We start from the raw sequence: 27,049 nt of genomic DNA on the forward strand, positions 1-27,049 counted from the left end.
CTATGAAATTATCTAAAGGTAAGGACAAGTAGTAAACGTAATAAGTGATATAAATAATTAAAAATTAAAAAAAATTTAGATCACCACCCGCTAATAATGTAAGGATTTTTTTCTTGACAGGGAATATACCCTAAGGGTCGTTTGGATTGAAGACGATTTATACATGAGTTATAATGCATGGATCAAATTAGTAATGCAGAAGTTAATAATACGAGAACTAATAATATATGAATTATTTCTTGTTGGGTGTTTGATTCATTGTAGTAAAATGGAGTACACAAAGTATCATCGTATTATTTATTTATTTTATTAAACCAAAAAATATGAATTTACAATTATACCCTTGGATATTTGGTTTTCATAGGCTTTTAGGGGAAAAAACAAAAGATAATTTGGTCCTTTTGGTGCTTTATCCATGTATAGCTTATACATGGGTTCAATGTTGATGGTGGGATAAGATAATACACCAATTGGCAGGGCAGTTTATAACCTCAATCATGGGGCGTGTGAACACATGGTCTTACCATCAAACTAGGTATTTTATGTATATATTTTCTAAAATTAACTAATATTATGTGTTGGCACACCCATATTGCTCCAAAAAAATTGAACGGTGACATAATTGAATATTGTTTGACTCAAAAGATGTTAAGACCTTTTTGAACAAATCAATCGAAGATGAAGGGGTAAATCATAGCTGAAGATAATAATCTCTAGAATAATAATAGGTGAAAGGAAGAGAGTTGCAAAGTTTCTTTTCATCCAAGATTGGTAAGTTTTTCAGAGTCCCCCCCCTCCTTACAAGGTCTTTTTTTGTCGCGACCCAAACCCGAACCTGGTCGTGATGGCGCCTCTCGTGAAGACAAGGCCAGCCAATTAAACCCAATTCACTTTTTAAATAGTTAAATAACATAAAAGCAGTCTGAAACATGATATAGCAATACTAAGTAGCGAATAATGCCAATAAAGTGCGGAAGTACAACCCAACACAGCCCTAACCAGGGTGTCACAAGTCACAAGCATCTACTAGGGTATAAATACAACTGAAAGTCTGAGTGTACAAATACAGACTAATGAATGAAGAGAGAGAGAAGCAGTGCTGCGAATGCCGGCAGCTACCTTGCTAAACTCCAATGACTCTGCCTCCGATCAGCCAAAACCCGCTACCGGGTGTATAAATACCTGAATCTGCACACAAGGTGAAGGGAGTAAAGTGAGTACTCCAACTTAGTGAGTAATAATCATAACTAAAGTCTGAATGGTAAGAAATCACGTAAAGCATATCAAGGTGTCGTATAGCAGTAGTTTAAAAACTAGTAAGAAAGCATTGAAACTGTAAAAAAATCTCTTAAAACATCTTAGCTCGGTTTAGACTTCTTTGAAAATGACTTTTTCAACAATTACGCAAATGAATGCAAAACAGTTAGTGCAAATAAGCACAAAAATCCTCCCCTCGGGCACAAATCCCATATTTTAACAGGTAAATGACAAGTAAATATGAAAAATAAACACATAAAGGTTCGCCCCTCGGCACAATGTCAACATATTCGCCCGTCGGGAAATATCTCAGAACAATAATAGCCCCTCGGGCAATCACATAGAACGGTACCAGCCCCTCGGGCAAATCACATAGAACAATATCAGCCCCTTGAGCTATATCTCACATCACAATGGGTACCCGCGCTCACTGGGGGTGTACAGACTCCAGGAGGGGCCACTTACGGCCCAAGCGCAATAACAAGTCATCTCGTGGCATAAAATCTAGGCTCTCGGCCTCATATCAATCAAGCCACCTCGTGGCATATATATGTATCTCAGGCCCTTGACCTCATAGCAGTATCAGCGTATCCTCACAACTAGGCCCTCGGCCTTACTCAATCCGAAAATCATCACAAGCCCCTCGGGCAATAGTAAAACAATCATTCTCAGCCCAAAACATCATTTAAATCTCAAAACTGAGTAAAAATGGCTGAGTAGTAAAAACAGTGGAAAATAACATGACTGAGTTCAAGTAATAAGTCAACACAGTGAGAAAAATAGTAATAAAAATCCCCGAAGGGTTCAAGTAGTTGGCACGAAGTCCAAATATGGAAATCAGCCCAAATCATGATGATAGCAAATAAGTTCAGTCAAATACGCGGTAAAATCATCAATTGGGACGGACCAAGTCCCAATCTCCAATAGTGCACGACCCCACGCCCGTCATCCAGCGTGTGTCTCACCTCAATATAGCACTACGATGTGCAATCCGGGGTTTCAAACCCTCAGAGCATCATTTACAACCATTACTCACCTCGAACCAGCTGAATCTCTAGCTCGCGACGCTCTTGCCCCTCAAATCGGCCTCCACGCGCGTCGAATCTATCCAAAATCAGAACAAGAACATCAAAATATGCTAAGGGAACTACGCCCAAGCGAAAACAATCAATAAAGGGCACAAATCTCGAAATGACCAAAACCCGAGCCCCGGGCCCACGTCTCAGAATCGAGTAAAATTTACATTTTCAGAATTCTCATACCCTCACGAGTCTAACCATATCAAAATTATCCAATTACGGTATCATTTGGTCCTTCAAATCATCATTTTACATTTTTGGAAGATTCCACAAATTTTCTTCCCAAATTTCATCCCAAATCACGAATTAAATGATGAATTCAATGGTAGATTCATGTACTCTAGCCAAATCTGAGTTAGAATCACTTACCCCGATGAATTTCTTGAAAACCCTTCAAAACATTGCCAAATTCCGAGCTCTCTAGGTCAAAATATTAAATATAACTCAAAACCTCGTATTTATAGAGTACCCCACTGATTTCCACCTCTGCGGACCACACAAAAACGACCGCGGTCCGCACAAAAATGACTACGGCCGCACAGGTTTTTATCTGCAGTGATAGGCTTTTAGTATTTTGGCCATAACTTTCGCTACAGATGTCCAAATTGCAATATATTTATCTTTATGAAAACTAGACACGAAGGGCTACAACTTTCGTTTTTGAATCATCTCAAAATTCCTTGTAGATCAAAAGATATGAGCTTCCGAAGTAGGACCAGTGAAATATTCCCCGCCGCGGCCGCACTGCATTTTGTGCGGTCCGCACAGCACCTACCGCGGACGCACTTCTTTTTGTGCGGACCGCGCTGGTGGGTTTTGAGGCCTTCAACCCTTCTGGACCTGCTACAACTATGATTTTCGGCCTAAAACATCCCGGAACCTACCCGGAACTTCAAACCAATTGCACCAACACATCCCATGACATCGTTCAAACTTGTTCAAAACTTCGGAACGCTCACAACAACATCAAATCACCAATTTAACATAGGATTCAAGCCTAAGAACTCCAAGCACTCTTAAATTATGCTTTCTTTCAAAAAGTCTATCAAATCTCGTCTGAATGACCTGAAACTTTGCACACACATCCCAAATAACACAACGAAGCTACTGCAACTCTCGGAATTCCATTCCGACCCCTATATCAAAAATCTCGCCTATCAACCGGAAATTACCAAAATATCAACTTCTCCAATTCAAGCTTAAATCTTCTCTACAAGTCCAAAACCCATTCCAATCGCGCCCCTAAGTCACAAATCACCTAACGGAGCTAACCAAACCATAAAAATTTCAATCCGAGATCAAATACACACAAGTCAAATCTTGGTCAAACCTTTCAAATTTTAAGCTCTCAACTAAGACTGTTCTTCCAAATTCATTCTGATTAACCTGAAACCCAATACCAACGATTTACATAAGTCGTAATACATCACACTGGGCAAGTCATGCCCGAGAACTGGCGAGCCAAGTGCAAAAGCTCAAAACGACCGGTCGGATCGTTACATTTTCCCCCCTTATATACTAGAGAAAAACCCTTCGGAATTATAAGCAACCAAATACAGGGAATATTCGACGGAATATTCTTAATGGCCCCTAATGGGATTACACTACTACAGGGGTCGTGCAGTTTCTTCTTTCGCGCTAAGGTCGTCTCCTTTGGGACGCCGATTCGAAGATACTTGGTCGTTTGTCGTGCTCGTCATAGGTCAAGGTCGGTCAAATTTGGACCAATACAAATATTATGTTAGTTACCTTGTGGAACAGAGATTAATTCTCACTTAATAATTTGTCTACTTTTTTCCGCCTCTGCCAATTGATATATAAAGAAATACATCAATCAATTATCCAAATTCAATATAACAACCAGATAATGTATTATCTCAATATAAATTCTTATACCATGATTAATTGTTTTATACGTCATACCAAACCACACGTAAGTCGTATGGTGGATATATAGAAGTAGGGGTGGGTATCGGTCGGTTCGGTTCGGTTATGAATATTATCGGTTTAGCATATCGGTTATCGGTTTACAAATTTGATAAATCGATAACCGAACCGATAAGATATCGATTATCGGGTATCGGTTAATCGGTTATCGATCATTATCGGTTCGGGTATCGGTTTACCCGATAAGATAACTCAATCTAGAGTTAAGCAAAAAAGAGAAGACAATTCACTGGAGTTAAGCAAAAAAGAGAAGAATTCATATATAATATACTAAAGACTTACGCTAGGAGTAACTAGTAAGGTCTATGAAGAATGAAGATGAAGTAACTAAAGAGTGCGGTTGAGAAAGAATAGGAGAGAATGAACTGAAGCTCTAGCATTTGTATATATTTAAGGGTAAAGTCGTAATTTTATTAATTCTTATTGTATTATCGGTTAACCCATTAATAAAATTGGAAAATCGAGGCCCGAATCGATAACCCAATAGTGAAAAAATTTTAAACCGTTATCGAACCGTTAACCCAATAATCCGATATCAATAACCCAATAAATAATTAATGGTTCGGGTTATCAGTTTTAGCCGACATATGCACAACCCTGTATGGAAGGATGGGATTTAGATTCGCTTTGACAAATGAGGCCTATATAAGTGCGAATTTTTCTTTTTTCTTTTTTTGAAAAGGAATTTTGTAAAGTGAGAAAGAGAGGTCCATGAAATGAAATGGGAATACTGGCAAAACCTACTCAGAGTGTACGGACATGGGACCCATCTTCAGGTGGAGGCTTTCACGTGTCATGTGTAGAGAATTCCCACTAACAAAAGAAAAGGAACTAAACCAGTAGATATTTTAATGGTAAAAGCTACCTAAACCAGTAAACTTACATGCTAATAGATTTAATGAAATGAAACGTATATTATTCATTAACACGTTTTATGTATTTACTCCCTGCATTCACGTTTATCCTGTGTACTATACTAAAAATATATTTTCACTTTTATTTGTCCACTATACTAAATCAAGAGAAACACAAATTTTTATTTTATTTTACCCTTATCATTAACTACTCATTCCCTAAATCATTTCTCAGAGTTTTTTTGAAATGCCATTATTATTATGAGTATCATAGTAAAAAATATATTTCATTTTTTTTTAAAGAGAATACAAAGTCATGGATAACTAAAAATGAAGGGAGGATGTATTAGTTTAATCTAAATAGTATTAACACCTTCCTTTTCTCATATTAGATGTGAAAGGAGGCTTACATAATGCAGCATCTATTGTCGTTCATCCTATGTAACAGTAAACAAAATTACCTGAGGAGTATAAAATCAGTATTATTTTCAATATGATAGTGCTACTGTGGTACAACCCCAAAAAAACAAAGCATTGGCCAATACAGAATTTTGAAAAGAAAAAAGAAAAATTAAAAGAACCTCAGAAATAGACATGAAACTCAACAGAGATAGTGCATCATCTATATATATCCCTTTTCTCACAGTTACTACTATCTTTGTGAGCTTCCTACCTCTATTTTCCCCCTTGATCTACTGGTAATGAATGGATTTCTTTTTTTAGTTTATGTATCCTATTCATCTAAAAATTTAAGGAATGTGGTCAGCAGATGTCGTCATCTGTGAACAAGATCTAAGACCAAATACCAGGAAAAAAGTATTGGATGTCTTCATCTGATTATTTTATGTATATTTTAAGCTGTCAATTTTCCCGATTCATTGCTTTTAGATGCATACACAATTTCTCTTTCTAAGCAAATAGAGTTAGTATTTGTCTGCTTCCCCTATTCTTAATTTGATACCCGCACGGCATAGATACAAGTGTAGTCCATTGATTCCAAGATGTACCTTGAATTCATCTATCTGCATACAATCACATAATTCTTAGATACAATAAATATTTTTCTTGCTTCTGCTAAATTGATATATATAGTAACTCTGTACCCTCTTTTACTTTTTTGGTATCGGAGTATCGATCGATTGATACAGTCGTTGTTTGCAGATGTAGCATCATCAAGATTCACATAAAAAACGCATGGTGATGAGCTGATGAAATGACATTAATGGCCAAGGCAGCTTTCTGAAGGTGAGAATCTTGATGATGCTGCATCAGCAATAAACGACTACCTGATTTATCATTATGCCATTGGAACGATACACAGATAATTAGCATAATTCATGTGCAAGAATGCCACGGGTACATGGTATGGTTCAATTGATACAGTCGTTGTTTGCGGGTGTAGCATCATCAAGATTCACATGAAAAGGCAAGGTGAAATGAAATTAATTAAGAGCCATGGCTTTTTGAAGGTGAGAATCTTGATGATGCTGCATCAGCAATAAACGACTAACTAAATAATCGCTTCAATCCATTGGAACGATACCGAGAAGATTAATATGAACTCTGCGACTTGTAAGTACAGTTGTCAGTTCTTTATTCGGAAAACAAGATGAGGAGTTCCCCTATTTTCCTATGAATTATTCTTTTGATTTTACTTTTCCAGTTTTTCTTGTGATTAGGTGGGGATATTTTAGTTATTTGGTTGGTATTTAATCTATCTGTTTTATCTTACAGGTGAATTACAATTCTGTTAAATTTATTCCAGTCTTTTTGTATATATTGAGAAATAACTGTTTGAAGAGGGATTGAAATGAGCTTGCTGATGCATGATGAGTGCATAGATTTGCAGGTGACGGAAGTTGTGATGGTAATTAATGGTGTCTCTATCAAATAGATGAGAACTTCTCTGCAACTCTCTCTTTCTATGATACATTTAAACTGAATGGAGCACACGAGTTTTCCGTTTCCAACTTTCTTTGTCTTTAATTTAGGGGAAGAAAAGAAACAAATATAATTGATGCATATATGTAGGACTAATCGATCTCCTACATGGGACTCTTTGGGTTTTTTTTGTTTGTTTTTTTGTTTTTAAAGACTTTGAGGAGTCAATGAAAGATTATACGTCTTAGATCCCGCGCATTGATGAAAGAAACATAAATCATATTCTAAATTTCTGGTCCGCTTTGGAAATAGATTGCAAGTTCTGGAGATATTCATGTTAATTTGAATAGCTTGAAAGTTTATCCTTGACCTAAAAAGCGGTTAGGCAACCTTCCATTGCTGCGGCTGGCCATTCCCTGTTAGCTGTTTCAACAACCATCTTTTGATTCCAAAATCAAAAACTGACTATCTCCTCCCGGAAGGAGATAGAAAGGACCCCCTCAATCCATACTTTCTTTATTTGAGAATGATGTTGGAAGAAAAAAAGGCAACTCTTGTGATCCTTCGATGTTATTGAAGGGAGGGGGCTCAACCTGAAGTCTTTAAATAGAATCCCATCCGCCTCCGGTTCCACCCGCCTTTACTAATAACTCCTATTTCACTCTCACCATAGTAGTGTCGCATAAAAAGCGGCTCCTTTCCTTTGTTATAAGCTGAGTTCTCAAGTTGGGGAGTACAGGTCCAAGGTCTTTTCTTTTCTCTATGGCAGAAAGTCCCTCCAACTTGTCTGGTTAACCGAACTACCTATTCAAAGATGATGAATTTTTTCGCTTTGTTGAACTAGCTATTACCGTGCTAGTAGCAGAGCCACCTGTATCCAAGAGTTATTAAGTGATATTCCTACAGCCAAAAATTACATGTATAGCTAGGTAAAAAAAAGGTTATGTAAAAATACATTATTTTGAATCTGCTGGCTTCTTCATGTTTACTTCTTTATATTATGACTTCTCTCGATCGGTGAAAATCCTGATTTTGATGTGCCCTCCAGATGCATGTCATACCCTCATTGCTTTGTTGGGATAATTTGGCATAGAGGTTTAATTTTCCATTACCATCATATTAAGTAGGTGGGTCAAGGAGAGTGTCTGCTTGTATCATTGGCCATCTTCATCAGTGCTACTATCTTCTCTTCTCTGGGAGTTATTCAGCACCAATTAATTGTTGACCTCTCCAATACAAGGACCTGAAAAGCACATAATATAGTATCTCCATTTTTTTGCTAAAATCACTCATTGTTGTGACAACTCAGAGTATTCTCTATTCTATGTTTGTGCCTTCATTACTGTGCATAAACACTGGTTCTGACTAATTAGAACCACTACAAGTCAAAAGAGGTAACTGTCCATGGCCTAAGTATGGCCGGATGCATCATATGACTAAATGCAGCATAATCTGTGTAATATACTCCACTGTATTATTCATACTTTTAGATAATTAATTTTCTCATTCTTGAGAAAAGCGTATAATAGTTCGTGACAATTGAAATTTATTTTTGATATTTTAAATTGTTTTAAAGATTATTAGACCTTTGAAATATGTAAGAATGACATGAAAATAAAATTAATGCTCACTATTAGTTGGAAGTAAAATTTAAGTCCTAATATACAGTAGACTGAATACATATGGAGACACTTAAAGATGACACGATTTTTCATTTAGACACCTAAACTCAAGAGAGTTCCTATTGAGCACTTATACTGCCCGAAACTTATTCCAATTAAGCACTTCTTGCTGAGTTGACACATAAAGTGAGTTTCACCCCATATAGGTGCGTGAAGACCCCAAAAAACAATTTTTTTTTCCTTCTTCTTCTTCCTCCCGTAACAAAGCTTATCGCCTTTCAATGAGTCTCAACATGATTTCCAATCAATTTATTGTTCTAAATCAAACACCAAACTCCTTGAAGACAAGGAAATTGAAGAAAATAAGCTTAATTTGAAGTGGGTTGTGTTGATTTTTAAAACTTAATTGGATCAGTTGGCATCTTTTAGATCCGTTGTACTTAGTTTTGTATAGTTTTGGATTTAATTAGAAATAGTCTACATTTTCGCTTTTGAGTTCTTGCCAGATGGAGCAGACATTGATGAAATTTTTGGTGAGAGTGGAGTAAGGACGAAGCAAGGGTGGTTGGTGTGGTGGGCAGTCCCCATCTCTTCACTGTCGGAATCCGGCGATAGACCGGCGGCCTCATCCTCTCCAAAAAAACCAACGATCCCCCTCTTCTTCTTCAACCCTAAGAAACCAGCTGCACCCCATCTCCTCATCTCCAGCCGCCGCCGCAACAAACCAGGCTGCTCTAAGAGATTTCCGGCCACCACGCTGCCGCTGGACTTCTACTATTTTTTTTAAAGAGGAGGACCTAAAGCACTCTAGATTGGATTTGATTGTTATAGATTGGGTTATATTGTAAAGAAATTGCAAAATTCAAGTATAAAAAACACCACTATCATACATCCTTCCTGCAATTTGTTTGTAATTTCAAGTAGCCCAACTTCAAAAAGTTGAATTTCAGCGTTTGTCCTCCACTAAAGTTAAAACGAAGAATCATTAATTCCTCTCTTTGTTGATGGGTATCCTCTTTAAGTTAGGTGTGAAAATTTGCCTGTTCGTTTCTATTTGAGGATATGTTGGATTTTTGGTGATTCAAAAGATTGCAGGATGAAGAACACACATGAACATATAGTGAAGATGCTGAGTTAAGTAGTATTTTTAGGTTTTTTCCTTTTTTTACTCAAAATAATATATGTCCTTTTTGTATTCGTCATTTTCCACGTCAGCAGCGAGTGCATTGCATAAACTTTGTAAGTTTGGCTGATTGTCAAAGAAGTGCTTAATTGGAATAAGTTTCGGGTAGTGTAAATGCTCAATAGGAACACCCTTAAGTTTAGGTATCTAAATGAAAAACGTGCCAACTTTAAGTGTTTCCGTATGTATTCAGCCTATAAAGTCCGGTACACCGGCAATGTAATGTTGTTCAATCAATACATAGATTAGGCTATGCCTAATCACCACCAATGGTGGTTTTATTAAAAACAAAGTAGTACTAATGTAAAAATTCTTTTACAGGTACTCTTTTCAACCAATATATATATATATATATATATATATATATATATATATAATTTGCACATGGCATTAACAAATTATGGGAAAGCGCGATAGTACAACAACATACTTATTATGAGACCGACCTTCTCCATCTTGATGATGCAAAATGAGGATCGATCTTCTAGCCATGGCTCTACGACCCAATGGTCGTTGATATGCTTCGGTCTTCTAGCCATGATTCATTCACCACATTTTAGTCCACCACCTAATAGGAATCTTTTACAAAGTAAACTTTTGAAAGAAATACTAAAATTTTGAAAATAAGTTCAAAAAAGTGGTTAGCACGCAACATCACTTTCAATGAAAAGATGATGAAGGGTCTCTATCTTATGAATTTTACTACAATGGCAATATGGCACATATACAGAGATCAGATGTAAAAACCAAATTTCCTGATGTGGTATCCGTGTGAATTCTCTGTTGAAAATGCTTCCACTTCAAGAAGGAGATCTCGGAAGGAGGTTTCTTTGTGCGAATTGTTTTTACTCGTATAAGTGGTATTTCTATGTCTTATGATAATCTCAGAAACTAATGTAGTGCTAGAAGAGCACGATCGATGAGCTACATTTTCAAATAGCCTTATATTATTCTCATTGAGCCATTGTGATTTATTGAGTATAATAATCAATAGATCATGCGTCAACTTGTGCCGACCCTGTGTCGAGGTTAAGTTTCTCACCGGTCGATTGGTATGATGAATAAGCAAAAATAATCTTGGGAGAAAAAGTTAGTACCACATTATCCCCTGTTTGGTTTATTCTAGGATTAAAAATAGTACGGGTAATGTATACTTGTCTGAGGGTGGAATAGTTATCTCACGACAAGTTATCACAGAATAAACTAATAAAATTGACAATCCCAGAATTAATACAACATACCAAACAAATAACAAAAAATAATACAAGAATAACTAATCTCAACATAACTAATTCCAACATAACTTATGTTCAAACAAGCGACCCCTGAAGGTATTTTTAGTTTGACCTAAACATAACTTCTTTGGAAAATCATTTTCCAGAAATGTGACATCTCGTGATTCAATCTCAGTAACACTTCCATCCTCTAATTCACCAATGAACACATACCCTTTGGAGTGTTCTGAATATCTTATCAAGATACATTTCTTGCTTTTCGGACCTAATTTACCAAACTTACTAAATGAATCTTTTACATATGCAACACAACCCCAAGCTCGTAAATCCTTTAAGTTTGGTTTATGAACAGTCCATAGCTCATAAGGACTGGAAGAAACTGATTTAGAAGGCACTTTGTTCAATATGTAGGTTGTAGTCAATAACGCATCTCCCCAAAAAGAGATAGGTAAATTTGCCTATGCCATCATGGACCTTATCATGTCCAGTAGTGTTTCGTTCCTCCTTTCTGCTACACCATTTTATTGAGGTGTGTACGGAATAGTTAACTGTCTGCTGATGCCCTTTTTAATACACAATTCTTCAAATTCTTTTGATAGATATTCATGCCCTCTATCGGTTCTTAAGGTCTTAATCCTTTTGTCTAATTAATTCTCAACTTCATTCAAATATTTCGTAAAGCATTCAAGTGCTTCAGATTTATGAGAAACTAAATAGAAATAACCAACGCGTGTGAAATCATCATTGAACGTAATGAAATATAAAGCACCAGACCTAGCCCTCACGTTCATTGGACCACATATATCAGAATGAATTAATTGCAATAGAAAATCAGCTCTCTTAGCCTTTCCAAATGGTTTACGTGTAATCTTTCTGACAAGATAATTTTCACAAGTTGGCATTTCAATTTTAGAGAAATAACATATATGTCCTTCCTTATCTAATCTATTCGTTCGATCCTGCCCCATGTGACCTAATCTTGCTTGCCATGTAATAACATCAACATCATTGTTACTAGAATAACATACCATAATACAACGATCAACATAATAGTTATATGTAGAAGGATTACAATCTAACATAACAAAATCATTGTCATACCTCCTTTTTTACTACCCCCGAAAGGGATATAAGGGAGTTTTTTCCAATTTAAGTGACAATAGAAACGGGATTTATTTATATTAAAATCAGAGTCGCCACTTAGGATAATTTATGGTGTCCCAAGTCACCGGCTTAAAATCCCGAATCGAGGAAGATGACTCTTATTTATGGTCTGCGAACACAGAAATCCGGGTAAGGAATTCTGCTAACCCGAGAGAAGGATTTAGGCATTCCCGAGTTTCTTGATTTTAGCACGGTAGCTTTTATCATACTTGGCTCATTAAAATTGTCTAATTACTCATTTTAGAACATGTGTGCATTTGCCTCTTTTAATTAAGAAATTATCTTAAAACAGGTCACACATACGTGTACCATTTGTTTTGGCGCGTCAAAAATCATGTCATGCAAACGTGTCCACAATTAATAACGCTCTATTATTATTAAGAAAGTTTAGTCAAAGTTGCGCGAACGCATACTCCGATTTTGTTTTTAGGATCGTAATTATGTCACGTGAACGTGTCCACAATCACGACAATAGATTATAAAATACGCCTAAAGAATTCTAACCATATTCAATTTTTGAAATCATAATCGTGTCACGCGAACGTGTACATAATTACGATAAACTAATTAATGCGCGTCTAAAAGCATTTCTACGATGTTTATGAATATTAACGACCGAAGCATCCTCCTAACGATCGAAAGAGTATAGCGAAATAAAAAAAACTAAAAGAAATGATCCAAAGCTCCACTTGTTATAGCACTTTCGGTTGTCTGCCGTGACAAACAACTTGCGTCAAGAAGCCAAAATCTATTTTTTTAATCTTAAATCCAATCACTATTATTGCTGGTTTTATATTCTAAACAAGTATCCAAAAGAATAATTAACTAAATGGATCATATGCATTCACACTTCAAATAAAAATAAAAGAATTAACTAATTCATGTTCGTTCCCAAAGTCTGCATCAAATGAAAACTTCAACATAAATGAACCAAATTATGAGAGTCTCAAACAAATAACGAAAAAAACATAACAATCACGTGGAATTCATAATCGTCAAAGCTTAAAAACTAGGAAACAAAGAGGAAACTTAAGATTAAAGTAAGAAATTGACCTCAAAGATTGACATCTTTTCCAATTACAATAGCGATATACGAATGGTGAACCGGGACCGAACTCAACCGGAAAAGTGAACCAGGATCGAAACCTCTAATTGAAATTATCACCGGTGACCTCGAAGCTCGCCGGAAAAACTCAAACTAGATCAGAAAGACGAAACCAATGCAATTCTTGCACAAAAACGGACCGGCCAAGCTCCTACCATGGGTTTTCAAATGCCATTTCTAGATTCTGCTCCTTCCTTTCGCTAATAGTCCTCAAGTAAGTTAACTCCCCCATTTTCAATCCCCCTTTTGTCCTCCCCACTATATGTGTGTGCGTATCTTTTGGTCTTTCGGGGGGGCTGACTTCTCTTTTTTTGGGTGAAAGAGGTGATCTAACTTAGAGGTTCTGCGGTTGAAGCTTAAGTGGGAACGACTGCCATTCTCACTGGTTTTGTTTTGTCCAGCTGATGAAGAATGGTTGTGTCCTTGTGCGTGCTCCTAGCATTTTTTAAGTTTCTAGGTTGAAGAAGCTAGGTCTAGATTTTTCCATCAGAAGAGAACCGATGGTGGGGGAGGGGGAGGGGGGGGGGGAATTTGAAGGGTCAAGGGTCTGCTGCGGATTTGATAAAGTGTATATATCTCCTAAGTTCTGTTGTTGTTGGAATGAAGAAGATGATCCAAAGGGGTGGAGGTCTGTCCTTTTGTTGAAAAATGGCGCTGTCTCTTCGGGTCTAAGGTCCCTAGGTCTTAGAGTCTAGTGTCTATTTATGGACTAGTTTTTGGTTATATAGAAAGATTTTTAGGTTAAGGGGGTATGAGTTTGGTATTATTGGGCCTTAAAATTAGACCAAAGACTAAAAAAAATAGACTACAAGATTAAAATGGGACAAACTAACCCAAGACTAACTCTTCCTTCTAAATGTACAATTTATAATATAAAAATATAAAACTAGTCTTAATTAATTGAACTAAACTATATTAAAACATGAAACTATTTTTGTGTTTTCAAGATTATATGAAAATAAAGATAAGGTACTATTTTTGTATATTTTTTTATTTAAATTTATGAAAAATACTTAAACTAAAATATTTTTGCAATTTTCATTTTTTGTGACGAAATAAAGTAAAAGAGTCAAAATTAGTTGAAATAACGATATTAGGCCTAAACTAAATATTTACATACTAAAATATAAAAAATCTTAGGGAGGGTCAAAAATCACATGTCTACAACTGCCCCTCTTTGACTGGGAACGCGAAGAGTTTTCAGACAAAGAACGACTAGACATGTTTTTGACCTGACCCTTATTTGGAAAAACTAAAACTAAGAGAAAAGGGGAATGTGACCGAGCCATGGTATCTGAGCTGCCTACATATCCTTGGCTATAAAGAAATTAGGCCACGTGTAGTTCAGAAATGAGTGAGATGATGGAGTATACCGAGGTGGAGAGCCGATCGAGGTGCCGTTCTGTCGAGGTTCCGGTCTGCGGTCCTGTTATTACATCAAAAATCAAAAAATTAAAAAGACTAGCTAAGCCTGTCAACTATGAGTTACAAGATTCCTATTTATAAGTCTTCTGAAGCTTGATCTTGAGTCTTGAATGACTTTTCATGCAGACTCTAGATTTGATCCTTGACGCTTGTTAGCTGCAGGTGCTAGCTCGGTCTTCTTCAGCTTTTTGGATCAAGATCGGACATGTGGTGCTTGTGACTTCAACCACGTCTTGAGCAGTTCACATCTTTCTCTGCTTCTGTATTTTGGATTCACTTCTTTTTTTTTCTTTTTCCCCTCTTTTTTTTTTATTCTGGATTGAGACTACTTATGTTGATCATCTCAGACTGTTGACCCGCATTCTTGCCGCGAGCTTCTTTTGTTGCTGACTTGAATTGCATTCTGAAGTGAATTCCCTTGTTTTCCAGGTGGGTGCCTGATTGTCAAAATTTGAATTGTCTTCATTCGAAACTTGAACTGCCTTCCCTTGTTTTCTAGGTGGGCGCCCGATTGCTAAAACTCGAACTGCTTTCCTTGAAACTTGAGTTGTTTTCCCTTGTTCTCCAGGTGGGCACCTGACTGCTGAAACTCGAACTGCTTTTTCCTGAAACTTGAGCTGCTTTCCCTTGTTCTCCAGGTGGGCGTCTGATTGCTGAACTTGAACTGTCTTCCTTTGAAACTTGAGTTGTTTTCCCTTGTTCTCCAGGTGGGCGCCTGATTGTTGAACTTGAACCGCTTTTCCCTGAAACTTGAGCTGCTTTCTCTTATTCTCCAGGTGGGCGCCTGATTGCTGAACTTGGACTGTCTTCCTTTGAAACTGCTTTCCCTTGAAACTTGAATTGTCTCCCCTTGTTCTCCAAGTGGGCGCCTGATTGCTGAACTTGACTTGTCTTTCCCTGAATATTGAACTGTTTTCCCTTGTTCTCCAGGTGGGCGCCTGATTGCTGAACTTGACCTGTCTTTCCCTGAAACTTGAACTGCTTTTCCTTGTTCTCCAGGTGGGCGCCTGATTGCTGAACTTGACCTGTCTTTCCCTGAAACTTGAACTGCTTTCCCTTGTTCTCCAAGTGGGCGCCTGATTGCTGAACTTGACCTGCTTTTCCTTGAAACTCGAATCATTTTCCCTTGTTTTCTATGTGGGCGCTGACTGCTGGACTTGACCTATCTCCTCTTGTTACTTGAAACTGTTTTCCCTTGAAGCTTGAACTATTTTCCCTTTTTCTCCAGGTGGGCGTCTGATTGCTAATCTTGACCCTCTTTCCTTTGAACTTGTGCCGTCTTCCCTTGTTCTCCAAGTTGGCACCTAATTGCAACAAAACAGACAAAATAAAAGAAATTTTTCTGTCCCAGTTTGATATTAGAAACATCTGTGAGTGTTAACCAATTCTTGTTATCAAAATAATTTCTAAGCTAAATTCCCTTATCCTGAAAAATTTCAAACCAAGTCTCATCTCAAAAGTGAAAAACTTAAATGCTAAATTATACTTCCCAAAAGTAAAACTCTCATCAGACCTTGTCACTTGCGAGGGTCTCAGAACTTACTAAATCCCGTTATCCAGGAGGGTACTAGAAATTTACTACCGAGCCTGTCTGGCACCTGCTTTCCTCACGGAGGGTTTCTCCGGAACAAACAAAATTTCCTGCCCCTGTTTCAATCAAAGAAAACTTGTAAGTTTAAATATGGTGGTTGGTTTACGGCCTTGACTTTGAGGGCGATTGCTCCTTCACTTCCCATGATAACTTCGATTTCAACTCGAAAGACCTTGCTTGTTTATTGACTAACCACTTTCTCTGTTACCCTTATCACGGAAAATACCTCTGATCCGCTCAAACCCAATACCATTCATTTGTTGCATTGTGCTCGTGCATTGACATATACTGAACCTTTGTGTTTCACTTGAATCCCAAAGCACGTCAATTGCCACCCACTTAGTGCACATGCTGCTCTTTCCTGACTTAACCCACTGGCCTTGGCCTTGAGGTCTATTGCCCCTTCACTTGACATGATAACTTTGATTTTCGCTTGGAAGACTTTGCTTGTCATTGGTTAACCACTTTATCTGTCAACCTTATCACAGAAAATACCTTTGATCCGTTCACCCAACATCCTCTATCTATTGCATTATTCATGAATTGACATATACCGAACCTTTGTATTTCACATGAATCCCAAAGCGCAGTGATTGTTACCAACTCAGTGCGCATGCTGTTCTTTCCTGACTTATGCCACTTTGATATGTTAGCCAGATCCCGTTTTGTGTAATTGGAAAGTTGGTGGCAAATATTGAAATCATTTCTCACTTGTTCTGACCAAACAGACTCAGGAAGAGGAAGTAAACAAGACAAAGGAACAGAGTAAAGGACAATGGAAAGAGATGATTCCTAACAACAAAACTACAAAGTAGAAACTTATCAGATGTGGATACCAACTCTAATGATCATGACATGCACCTTTGGATTAAGTGGCCAGATCTGTCAAGCAAGTCTGATGTTCAACTCTTGTTATACCCCTAAACCATGAAATTGGGCTTTAATGCTCTGATTATCCAATCTGATTCACGATCCTTATTCGACTTGTAGTGCCCGAAGGGTTTTCACCATCAAGCCTCTCTCATTTTGTTCTTTCTCTCAACTTACCGTCGTCTTATGGTGCCTGTGAAAGTTTTCACCGATAAGACTCTCTCATTTTGTTCTTTTTCTTTTTACTTTCTCTGATTCTACAGATGACAAGGCATTAACCATAGTAAAAACATCATATACTCTTAGCATGTGTAAACTCAACACTCTCAAAGATTATCTGGGAGGCCTTTTTTGGACTGTGATGTGGCCTTTGGACAGAGTTAGAAAGAAAGGATATCATAAAGGCTCAAAATAACTAAGACAATGAGGTTAATTTATTTACAACTTTTGGAATCCATTCTAAAACTTTTCCCCAATTTCTAAAACAAGGGAATTTGATTCTCTCTTCCCTTTTTCTTTTTACTAAGAAAGTCTGCCCCACTCTCGACTTGGTGGGATTATAAAATATTTATTTGATATGACCGAACCGTAAGACTGTCTACGTATCTTGTGGTGACAAGAATTAGGTCAAACGTAGTTCACAAGACTACTTTTGTTACTATTTTCCCTTTTTCTTTTTCTCTTTTTTTTCTTTTTTTTAAATCTCTATTTTTTTTTTTGACTTTTCCTTTTGGAATGAACTTTCTAAGATAAACCTATGGGGACGTGAACTCTTTTTTTTCTTTTTCGTATGACTCTAACTTGATTCCAGAAGAGGGGAGGTCAAAGAAATTAGTACAGGCTCAAAAGGGGTACCAAAGGGTATAAAGTGTTTGGATAGCTGAAAAAGGGCCTCCCAATCCCTGAAAATGCCAATTACGACACATGCAACTTGAAATGAAAACGGAAGAGCATACAACATTTCTTTTACAGCTTCGACATTGATATCACTGATATGATTCCCACCCTTTTTTTTACTGCCGTGTCAAGTACAGAACTCTCATTGTGTGATTTCTTCTTCACGATGGATACCCTCTGTCTGTTTGGAGCAAACTCCCTTGAATTTATCTTGTGACTTGAGATGCACTTGAACTCAAAGTTGCTTGCTTCAAATTGTTCGGGATGCACTCTCCTTTAATGAATTCTTGTAATCATATTAATTTCTAAAATTATCTTCCCCGATTTCACACAATTCGGGCTTTAAATGATCTCAAAATGTCCAAATCTGTTCTTATTTTCCTCAAATGTCCCTATCATCTTCAAAATTATTTCATTGTTTCATGACTAAACTAACTTTAAGACCAGACCTAGAATTGTGCGTGCATGTCATGTCACTAGAGTCATCATGAAAAGAACTATAAAAGGAGAAGAGAACTAAACAAAAAAAAAGACTAGAAATAACAAAAAACAAAAATTGCATTAGACAGACGGTGAAAGGGTTTGAACAACAAAACAAACAAAAACACGTTGGGGTTATGACCCTGGGAAAACCTAAATAACACTAACAGGGGTACTACGACTAAATGAACTAGGCAAATAAAATGATAGAAGGGTTTGAGTCACAAGATAATATCCGGATTACAACCCTAAAATAACCTGGACAACAGAAATGACAACAAAATGAACCACCAAGACTCCTCCCTGGCTAGCCAAGAAAAAAACAACTTTCCAATTACCAAGCTCGGCATCTTAGCCACTGAGTTCCACATCAATATTACTAAGACCACTACCAATTTCAATATCATTAACTTCACCAAGTGGCTTATTGACTCCTTTGACCAAACCTTCGTCATTGCAAACCATCCCAACAATCTGTGCGTTATCATGTACCTGTAGAGGATTATGTGTGACGCTTGGGGTATTACTGCCTTGGACCACAATTATTCCTTCTTGAATCATTCTTTCTATTTCCTTTTTCAAATCATGACAATCTTCAACATTGTGCCCCTGGCATTGGAATGGTATTCACACCTTTTAGCAGGGTCAAAGCTTCTCGCACATGGGTCTATATAATTTAGAGGAATAGGTGTAATCATTTAGCAATGCTTTAATCTCTCAAACAAGCTTGCATAGGACCCTCCTACTGGTGTAAAATTATCTTTCAGCCTTTGTTCCCTTCTACACCTTTGGCTTGAATGTTGGTTATAGGACACTTAAAAATTTGTGGAGGCTGGTGAAGCTTTTGCGGTGCTCGTGCTCGCCTTTTGGAGTGAGTCAGTGGTTAGACAGATGGCCGGACATTGTTTAAAGGATAATACTGGGGTGGATTATATGGAGTTTGGGGATGTTCATGGGGTCGGTATTGAGGCTGAAAGCGTTTAGCAGGAATGCCCACTAGATCCTGTCGTTGGCGGGACTCAGCAACATCCTTTCTATCAATGGGAGGACTGTCCCGAGCAACTTGTTAGTTCCATCTGAACCAAAATTCCCTAAAAAATTCCTTGGGTTTCTTTTCCATCTGAGATAGGGAGGAGCGGTCTAGGACAATGTCTATATTATACTGAAAGTGTCGCACAAAATCTTGAGCCATGTCATCCCATGCATGCCACTTATTGACATCTTGATGAGTATACCATTTCAAAGATGCCCTAGTCAAGCTCTCACTGAAATACGCCATCAACAAATCATCTTTCACGCCAACACTTCTCATTTCACTGCAGTAACCTCTCAGATGGGCCACGGGATCTCCATGTCCGTCATCCAACTCAAACTTTGGCATCTTAAACCCAGTAGGCAGTTGGATGTCAGGAAACAAGCACAAATCTTTGTAAGACACACTCATCTGGATCCCTATCCCTTGCATGTTTCTTAAAGACTACTCTAAGATTTTCACGTTCCTGGATATCTCTTCTTGCTCCACTGTCTTAGCAGGCTTTTCAGCTTCATCGAGAGGATCAAAATGAGGAGCGTGAGAGTATGGAACCGAGACCTTGAAAGTTGGTTCTGGAGCACAATGTTGGGCATCGGGGACTTTGAACACAACCTTGCTACAGGATCGAGGATAAATAGTTGGTGGAGGAGGTACCAAAACATGAGTGGTCAAAGAAACGAGATATGAGTTGGTTTTGGCAGGTCGATTGTGAAAAGGTTGTGGGGAGATATCAGCAGTACTGGGAATCTGGATTTTTGACAGTGGCGGAATGGTGACAAGGCTTTCAGTGTAGTTAGTGGGAAACAATGGTGGAGGATGCCCACTAATCCAGGCTTGGTATTTTTCGGCCATCTGTCTTTTCAACCTTAAGACCTCTTCTTTCAACTCAGATTCTGATTCAACAATTCCCTTAAACGGATCAACAACCCCTGTGTCCAAGTCTTTGCTAGCCATGGCTACCTTGCTCTTTGACCTTGTGTTGTATGGAATGAGTTACTTAAAAACCACAAACCAACCACCCTTCTGCTTAATAAGATAACAAAAGGAACAGAATGGGGTCATCCTGTTAGCATTAGGACATTTAACAGCTAAAAATATCATATTATGTGCAATGCACCTAGCAACAATTAACGGTTCTAGAATGACTTCGAGGGTCACAAGGTCACTTGACATCATCCCAATTTTGTTCATTCCAATCTTATCTTTTCTTTCTTTTCTAGCACTTCTTGGCTTACTCATTTTTTTTTGATTATTGCTCTTTTCTTTCCTCTCATTTCTAACGTCCCACGACTTCATCCTCTTTTTTTTCTTTTCTCTTTTTCTTTCTTTTTCTTTTTCTTTTAATAATAAAAACATAATTTGATCGAACCTTGTGTAGGTTGCCTACGTATCATGATGCCGCATGAATCAGATCTTTACGTAGTTCGGGAAGATCGGGAATAAAGTAAACAAACTAACGTTTTTTTTTTCTTTTTTACCTTAATGACTACTCTGATGAGAAAAGAGAAATAAAAGAAGCAAACTTTTTTTAAAATTTTCTAGACTTAATGTTCTATAACCTATTCTAAACTCAAGCTTAACGAGCATATATCTTTTTCTTTTTGAAACAAATACTCTATGGGAAATTATTATGGGAAAAACCCTGGAAGAGAAAAATATTTTTTGATTCTTTTTTTTAGGAAGGAAATCTAAAGGATGAACCAAAGAAAAATATTTTGAATTTTCATTTGATATCCTGAAGAAAGATTTCGAAATAAGAAATGGAAACTATAAAAAAATGTTTTTGGATTTTAGTTTTTTATTACCTAAGGAAGAAACTCTAAAGATAAACAACATATAAAGTATGTTTTTTTCTATGTACAATGTCCTAAAGTTCCAGTAAAAATAAAAAGAATACACATTTTATTGTTTTTTAAATATATTTCCCAAAGAAAAACCTCAAAACATAAAAAGAAAAATCTTCTTAAGCAACTCCTGAATGAGCGATCCTGACTGGATGGTCCTAGGGCGTCTGTCATGCTCAAACTCCGGTAAGTAAATACACACCTGTATGAGAAAATTAAGACCAAGTAAAGTTAAATACCTAGAACGTTATGTGAGACAATAACCTTTCCTGTTGGACATATTCAAGACATGATTGTGACTAATTTTCTAAAATTAACATATATGGCTAAAAGTAGCTAAAAATGCAAGATTTGGCTAAGACCCCGCGAAGCCAAGAACCTAAACTTACTAGGAAGACCGGACCCTATGTGGGTTGCCTACGTATCCCGCCCCGAGAGACAAGAATCAGGTTCGCGTAGTTTGGGCAGATTGGATATAGGCGAGAATTAAAAAAAATTAATTTAGAGAAAACATATTTTTTGTCTTTTGTTTTGGAAAATGGTGAAACATATAAACTCTTTTTGGATTTTCTTTTTCCTTTTTTTCTGATTTATTTTTGAAAAAATAATGGGAAAGTGCAAAATCTTTTTGGATTTTTCATAATTTCTTTTGGTCTTTTTCTTAAAAAAATGTGAAAGAAAAATATAATTGAGCCCTACTTGCTTTATTTTCACACTTCACCCTCTTTTCTTTCTCATCTACCCTCAGTCATCATTGGTCCGCCAAATGACCTTTTTACCCTTAAAGAAATACAACATGTAGCACATAGGATGCATTAGGATGGTCTGTTATTTTGGGTAGACATGTCCTAGATAGACCCAACCCTCTGTTGAGTCTCAAAAGTCAAATACACGTGATGCAAACAAACGTTCCTACTAGGGATCTGGAATGAGGCTGTGTTTTTCTAGGTTTTAAAACATGGGGTTGTGTTCTTGACCTGGCTTACCCGAACGGACAACTCGAGTCGAAGAGGGGGCAACGTACCTGGAGCACTGAAGTCTATCCGATCTTGTTGCTGGCCCAGCCTCATTCTATTTGGTATAACTTCTACAGAAAAAGCGGGCTACGCGAACGTGTGCACCATTTTTAGAAGACTCGGAGGGGTGGCGTAAGAAGACAGTTATATACAATTCAAATAATATCAAAGCGGTAAACTAACAGCATTTAGCACATAAGGTTCATAGAATACAGTAATATTAACAATAAATGAAGCCAAGCAAAAATCATATTAACAAGCTCGAATTCTGAACCCTGAACCAGAAGTTCTGGGTTCTTATCCCCAGCAGAGTCGTCAGAGCTGTCACACCTCCTTTTTACTACCCCCGGAAGAGATATAAAGGAGTTTTTTCCAATTTAAGTGACAATCGAAACGAGATTTATTTATATTAAAATCAGAGTCGCCAGTTGGGATAATTTATGGTGTCCCAAGTCACCAGATTAAAATCCCAAATCGAGGAAGATGACTTTTATTTATGGTCTGCGAACATAGAAATTCGGGTAAGGAATTCTGTTAACCCGGGAGAAGGTGTTAGGCATTCCCGAGTTCCATGGTCTTAGCACGTGCGCTTTGATCATACTTGGCTCATTAAAATTGTCTAATTACTTATTTTAGAACCTGTGTGAATTTGCCTCTTTTAATTAAGAAATTATCTTAAAACAGGTCATGAGTACGTGTACCCATTTGTTTGGCGCATCAAAAATCATGTCACGCGAATGTGTCCACAATTAGTAACGCTCTATTATTATTAAGAAAGATTAGTCAAAGTTGCGTGAGCGCTACTCCAATTTTATTTTTAGGATCGTAATTATGTCATGTGAACGTGTCCACAATCACGACAATAGATTATAAAATACGCCTAAAGCATTCTAACCATATTCAATTTCTGAAAATGTAATCGTGTCACGCGAACGTGTACATAATCACTATAAACTAATTAATGCGCGTCTAAAAGCATTTTTACGATATTTATGAATATAAACGGCCGAAGCATGCTCCTAACGATCGAAAGGGTATAGCGAAATAAAAAACTAAAAGAAATGATCCAAAGCTCGACTTGTTATAGCACTTTCGGTTGTCTTCCGTGACAAACAACTTGTGTCAAGAAGCCAAAATCTATTTTTTATTTTTTCTTAAATCCAATCACTGTTATGGCTGATTTTATATTCTTAACAAGTATCCAAAAAAACAATTAACTAAATGGATCACATGCATTCACACTTTTAATAAAAATAAAAATTAACTGATTCATGTTCGTTCCCAAAGACTGCATCAAATGAAAACTTCAACATAAATGAACCAAATTATGAGAGTCTCAAACAAACAACGAAACAAACATAACAATCACGTGGCATTCATAATCGTCAAAGCTTAAAAACTAGGAAACAAAGAGGAAACTTAAGATTAAAGTAAGAAATTGACCTCAAATATTGACAGCTTTTCCAATTACAATAGCGATATACGAATGGTGAACCGAGACCGAACTCAACCGGAAAAGTGAACCAGGATCGAAACCTCTAATTAAAATTATCAGTGGTGACCTCGAAGCTCGCCGGAAAAACTCGAATTAGATCAGAAAGACGAAACCAATACAATTCTTGCACAAAAATGGACCGGCCAAGCTCCTACCATGGTTTTTCAAATGCTATTTCTAGATTCTGCTCCTTCCTTCTGCTAATAGTTCCTCCACTAAGTTAACTCCCCCATTTTCAATCCCCCCCCATTTGTCCTCCCCACTATATGTGTGCGTATCTTTTGGTCTTGGGGGGGTGGGGGGGGGGGCTGACTTCTCTTTTTTGGGTGAAAGAGGTGATCTAACTTAGAGGTTCTGCGGCTGAAGCTTAAGAGGGAACGACTGCCATTCTCGCAGGTTTTGTTTTGTCTAGATGATGAAGGACGGTTGTGTCCTTGTGCGTGCTCCTAGCGTTTTATAAGTTTCTAGGTTGAAGAAGCGGGTCTAAATTTTTCCATCAGAAGAGAGCCGATGGTGGGGGGTCTTGAAGGGTTAAGGGTCTACTGTGGATTTGATAGAGTGTATATATCTCCTAAGGTATGTTGTTGTTGGAATGAAGAAGACGATCCAAAGGGGTGGAGGTCTGTCCTTTTGTTGAAACACGACGCTGTCTCTTAATGTCTAAGGTCCCTAGGTCTTAGAGTCTAGTGTCTATTTATGGACTAGTTTTTGGTTATATAAAGAGGTTTTTAGGTTAAAGAGGGTATGAGTTTGGTATTATTGGACCTTAAAATTGGGTTAAAGAATAAAAAAATGAACTACAAGATTAAAATGGGACAAACTAACTCAAGACTAACTCTTCCTTCTAAATATACAATTTATAATATAATGATATAAAACTAGTCTTAATTAATTGAACAAAACTATATTAAAACATGAAGCTATTTTTGTGTTTTCAAGATTATATGAAAATAAAGATAAGGTACTATTTTTGTATATTTTTTTATTTAAATTTATGAAAGATACGTAAACTAAAATATTTTTCTAGTTTTTATTTTTTGTGAAGAAATAAAGTAAAAGAGTCAAAATTAGTTGAAATAGCGATATTAGGCCTAAACTAAATATTACATGCTAAAATATAAAATTTTTGGGGAGGGTCGAAAATCACATGTCTACAACCATCATAACGATGTTCAAAACCATAAAAAATATTGTCTTGAGTAATTCTAAGACCATTACGACTAAAGTTCCAACTGAAATCTAAATCTTGAAGAACAGACATAGAGACTAAGTTTCGTTGAATCTCTGGAACATATAGGACGTCATGCAACATCAAAGATCGGCCACCACGCATGTCCATTCTGCAAGTTCCTATCTCTTTGACTTCAAGCTTTGCATTATTTCCCACATATACATGCTTTGATCCAGGTGGAACTCGACGAAACTCTATAAACGCTTCTCTATTGCGGCTCACATGGTTCGTGGCCCCTGAGTCTACGATCCACACAGGATAAGATTCAGTTAGTAAAACAGTGCTAGAAACATATATAGCACTAAGAGATGCATTTTGAAATGCTACCTTTTTCGGATCAGTGCACTCACGAGCAAAATGCCCTGGAACTTGGCAATTGTAGCACTTCATCTTACTCTTGTCTTTCTTCTTGTTGAACCGTTTTTCTTTCTTGGAATTTGGCTTGTTTCTTTTCTTGGAGGAACCTTCTCCCGTCTTCTTATCCTTTCCATTATTTTTTCAGTTTCTCTTGCGCTTGAAGCTTGATCTCTTTGTACTACTTGATTCTGCCACAAAGGCATTAGGTACAGCTTTAGCAGCACCAAGCTGCTCGTCTTCAAGCTGCACATGACAGACAACATCAGCAAAAGTTTTGATACTATAATTGTGGATCAAGTTAACCTTCAGATGTTCCCAATTTTTGGGAAGAGACCGAATCACAGCCTGAACCTGCTGCTCATCAGAGAGAACATGGCCAGCACTTTTGAGTTGAGCAATCATATTTTAGATGTTTCTTGACACCGTGATCATGATATTTTTTGTATGTGTCAAACTTGATTATCAATTGTCGAAGGCGAGTCACAGTTGTACCCCCATATGCCTCTATTGAATGTGCCTCATGGCTTGAGCAGTAGGATATTGCTCACATTCGTGGATGAGATCATCAACAACTGAACTTACAATAATTCCACGTGCAGTGGAATCTTTCTTTTTTCAAATATTGTAAGTTTCCAATTCCTTCTTGTGTTGGGCTGTGTTACCCTCCTCTGAGTGACTCATAACATGGTTAATACTTTCAAGAACATCTTGCTCTTTGAGTAAATACCACATCTTATGTCTCCAAATGTCGTAATTTTCACCATTCAGTTTGTCACACTTGTTCAAGTCAACAATGATACTTTTTGATGCCATATCTGTTATTAGAGATAAATTTACAAGTTTAACTCATTAATATGTACTTTAGTCAATTTATGCATGTGATTACACACTCAAGTAAATTAATTCTACATTTAGTATAGTATCGAACGGTCACTACGTTTCCATTCATCATCTATATCTAAATATTTTAATTAATATTAAAATCACTTCTTAGTGTGTACTTTATTTCATGTCTCAATCCATTACAAAAAAAATAAATATAATAAGCAATGTATGTAACTTGTGAGACAAATAACATAATTTAAATTTCATTAAGATAAACACATAATAACAATTTACATGTTTTCTAGGACATACATGTACCAATAGAACACTAACTCTTGCTCATATACGCTAAAAGGTGCACTAGGCCAAACATCATGATAAATCTCAGTTAAAATTTCACTTCAAGGCTCTCGAAGAAAGTCTGCTAAAATAGCTAATGCTTCCCAATCAGTAATTTCTATGTAATTAGCCAATTCAGCTCTTTTTAACCTAAAAAAGAGTACATGTTCAGGAATGAAAGCATCAGGGCCCATTTTAAATTCCTTAAACTCCCTAAATTTCTTTTCTCCTTCGTTCAACCATTCGATCCCTTAACTCATTTTGCCTCTCCCTCGGGACATTCCTGATGACTTCGGGCTTCGAGTTTGAATCATTATAG

General features: G+C 37.1%; 2 long non-coding RNA genes across 2 annotated transcripts; one reads left to right on the forward strand and one right to left on the reverse strand.

The window, feature by feature from the left end:
• Nucleotides 1-5,681: 5,681 nt before the first annotated feature.
• On the forward strand, nt 5,682-8,014 carry LOC104219171 (uncharacterized). The gene is made up of 2 exons (XR_709195.2): nt 5,682-5,835; nt 6,299-8,014. It is a non-coding gene; the product is annotated as an uncharacterized lncRNA (long non-coding RNA).
• Nucleotides 8,015-21,443: 13,429 nt separating this feature from the next.
• LOC138870183 (uncharacterized) lies at nt 21,444-24,652 on the reverse strand. The gene is made up of 2 exons (XR_011400424.1): nt 23,927-24,652; nt 21,444-21,669 (listed from the first exon to the last, which is right to left on the reverse strand). It is a non-coding gene; the product is annotated as an uncharacterized lncRNA (long non-coding RNA).
• Between the last annotated feature and the right edge of the window lie 2,397 nt (nt 24,653-27,049).

This window comes from Nicotiana sylvestris, chromosome 6 (genome assembly GCF_000393655.2).
Source record: "Nicotiana sylvestris chromosome 6, ASM39365v2, whole genome shotgun sequence".
Taxonomy (NCBI): Eukaryota; Viridiplantae; Streptophyta; class Magnoliopsida; order Solanales; family Solanaceae; genus Nicotiana; species Nicotiana sylvestris.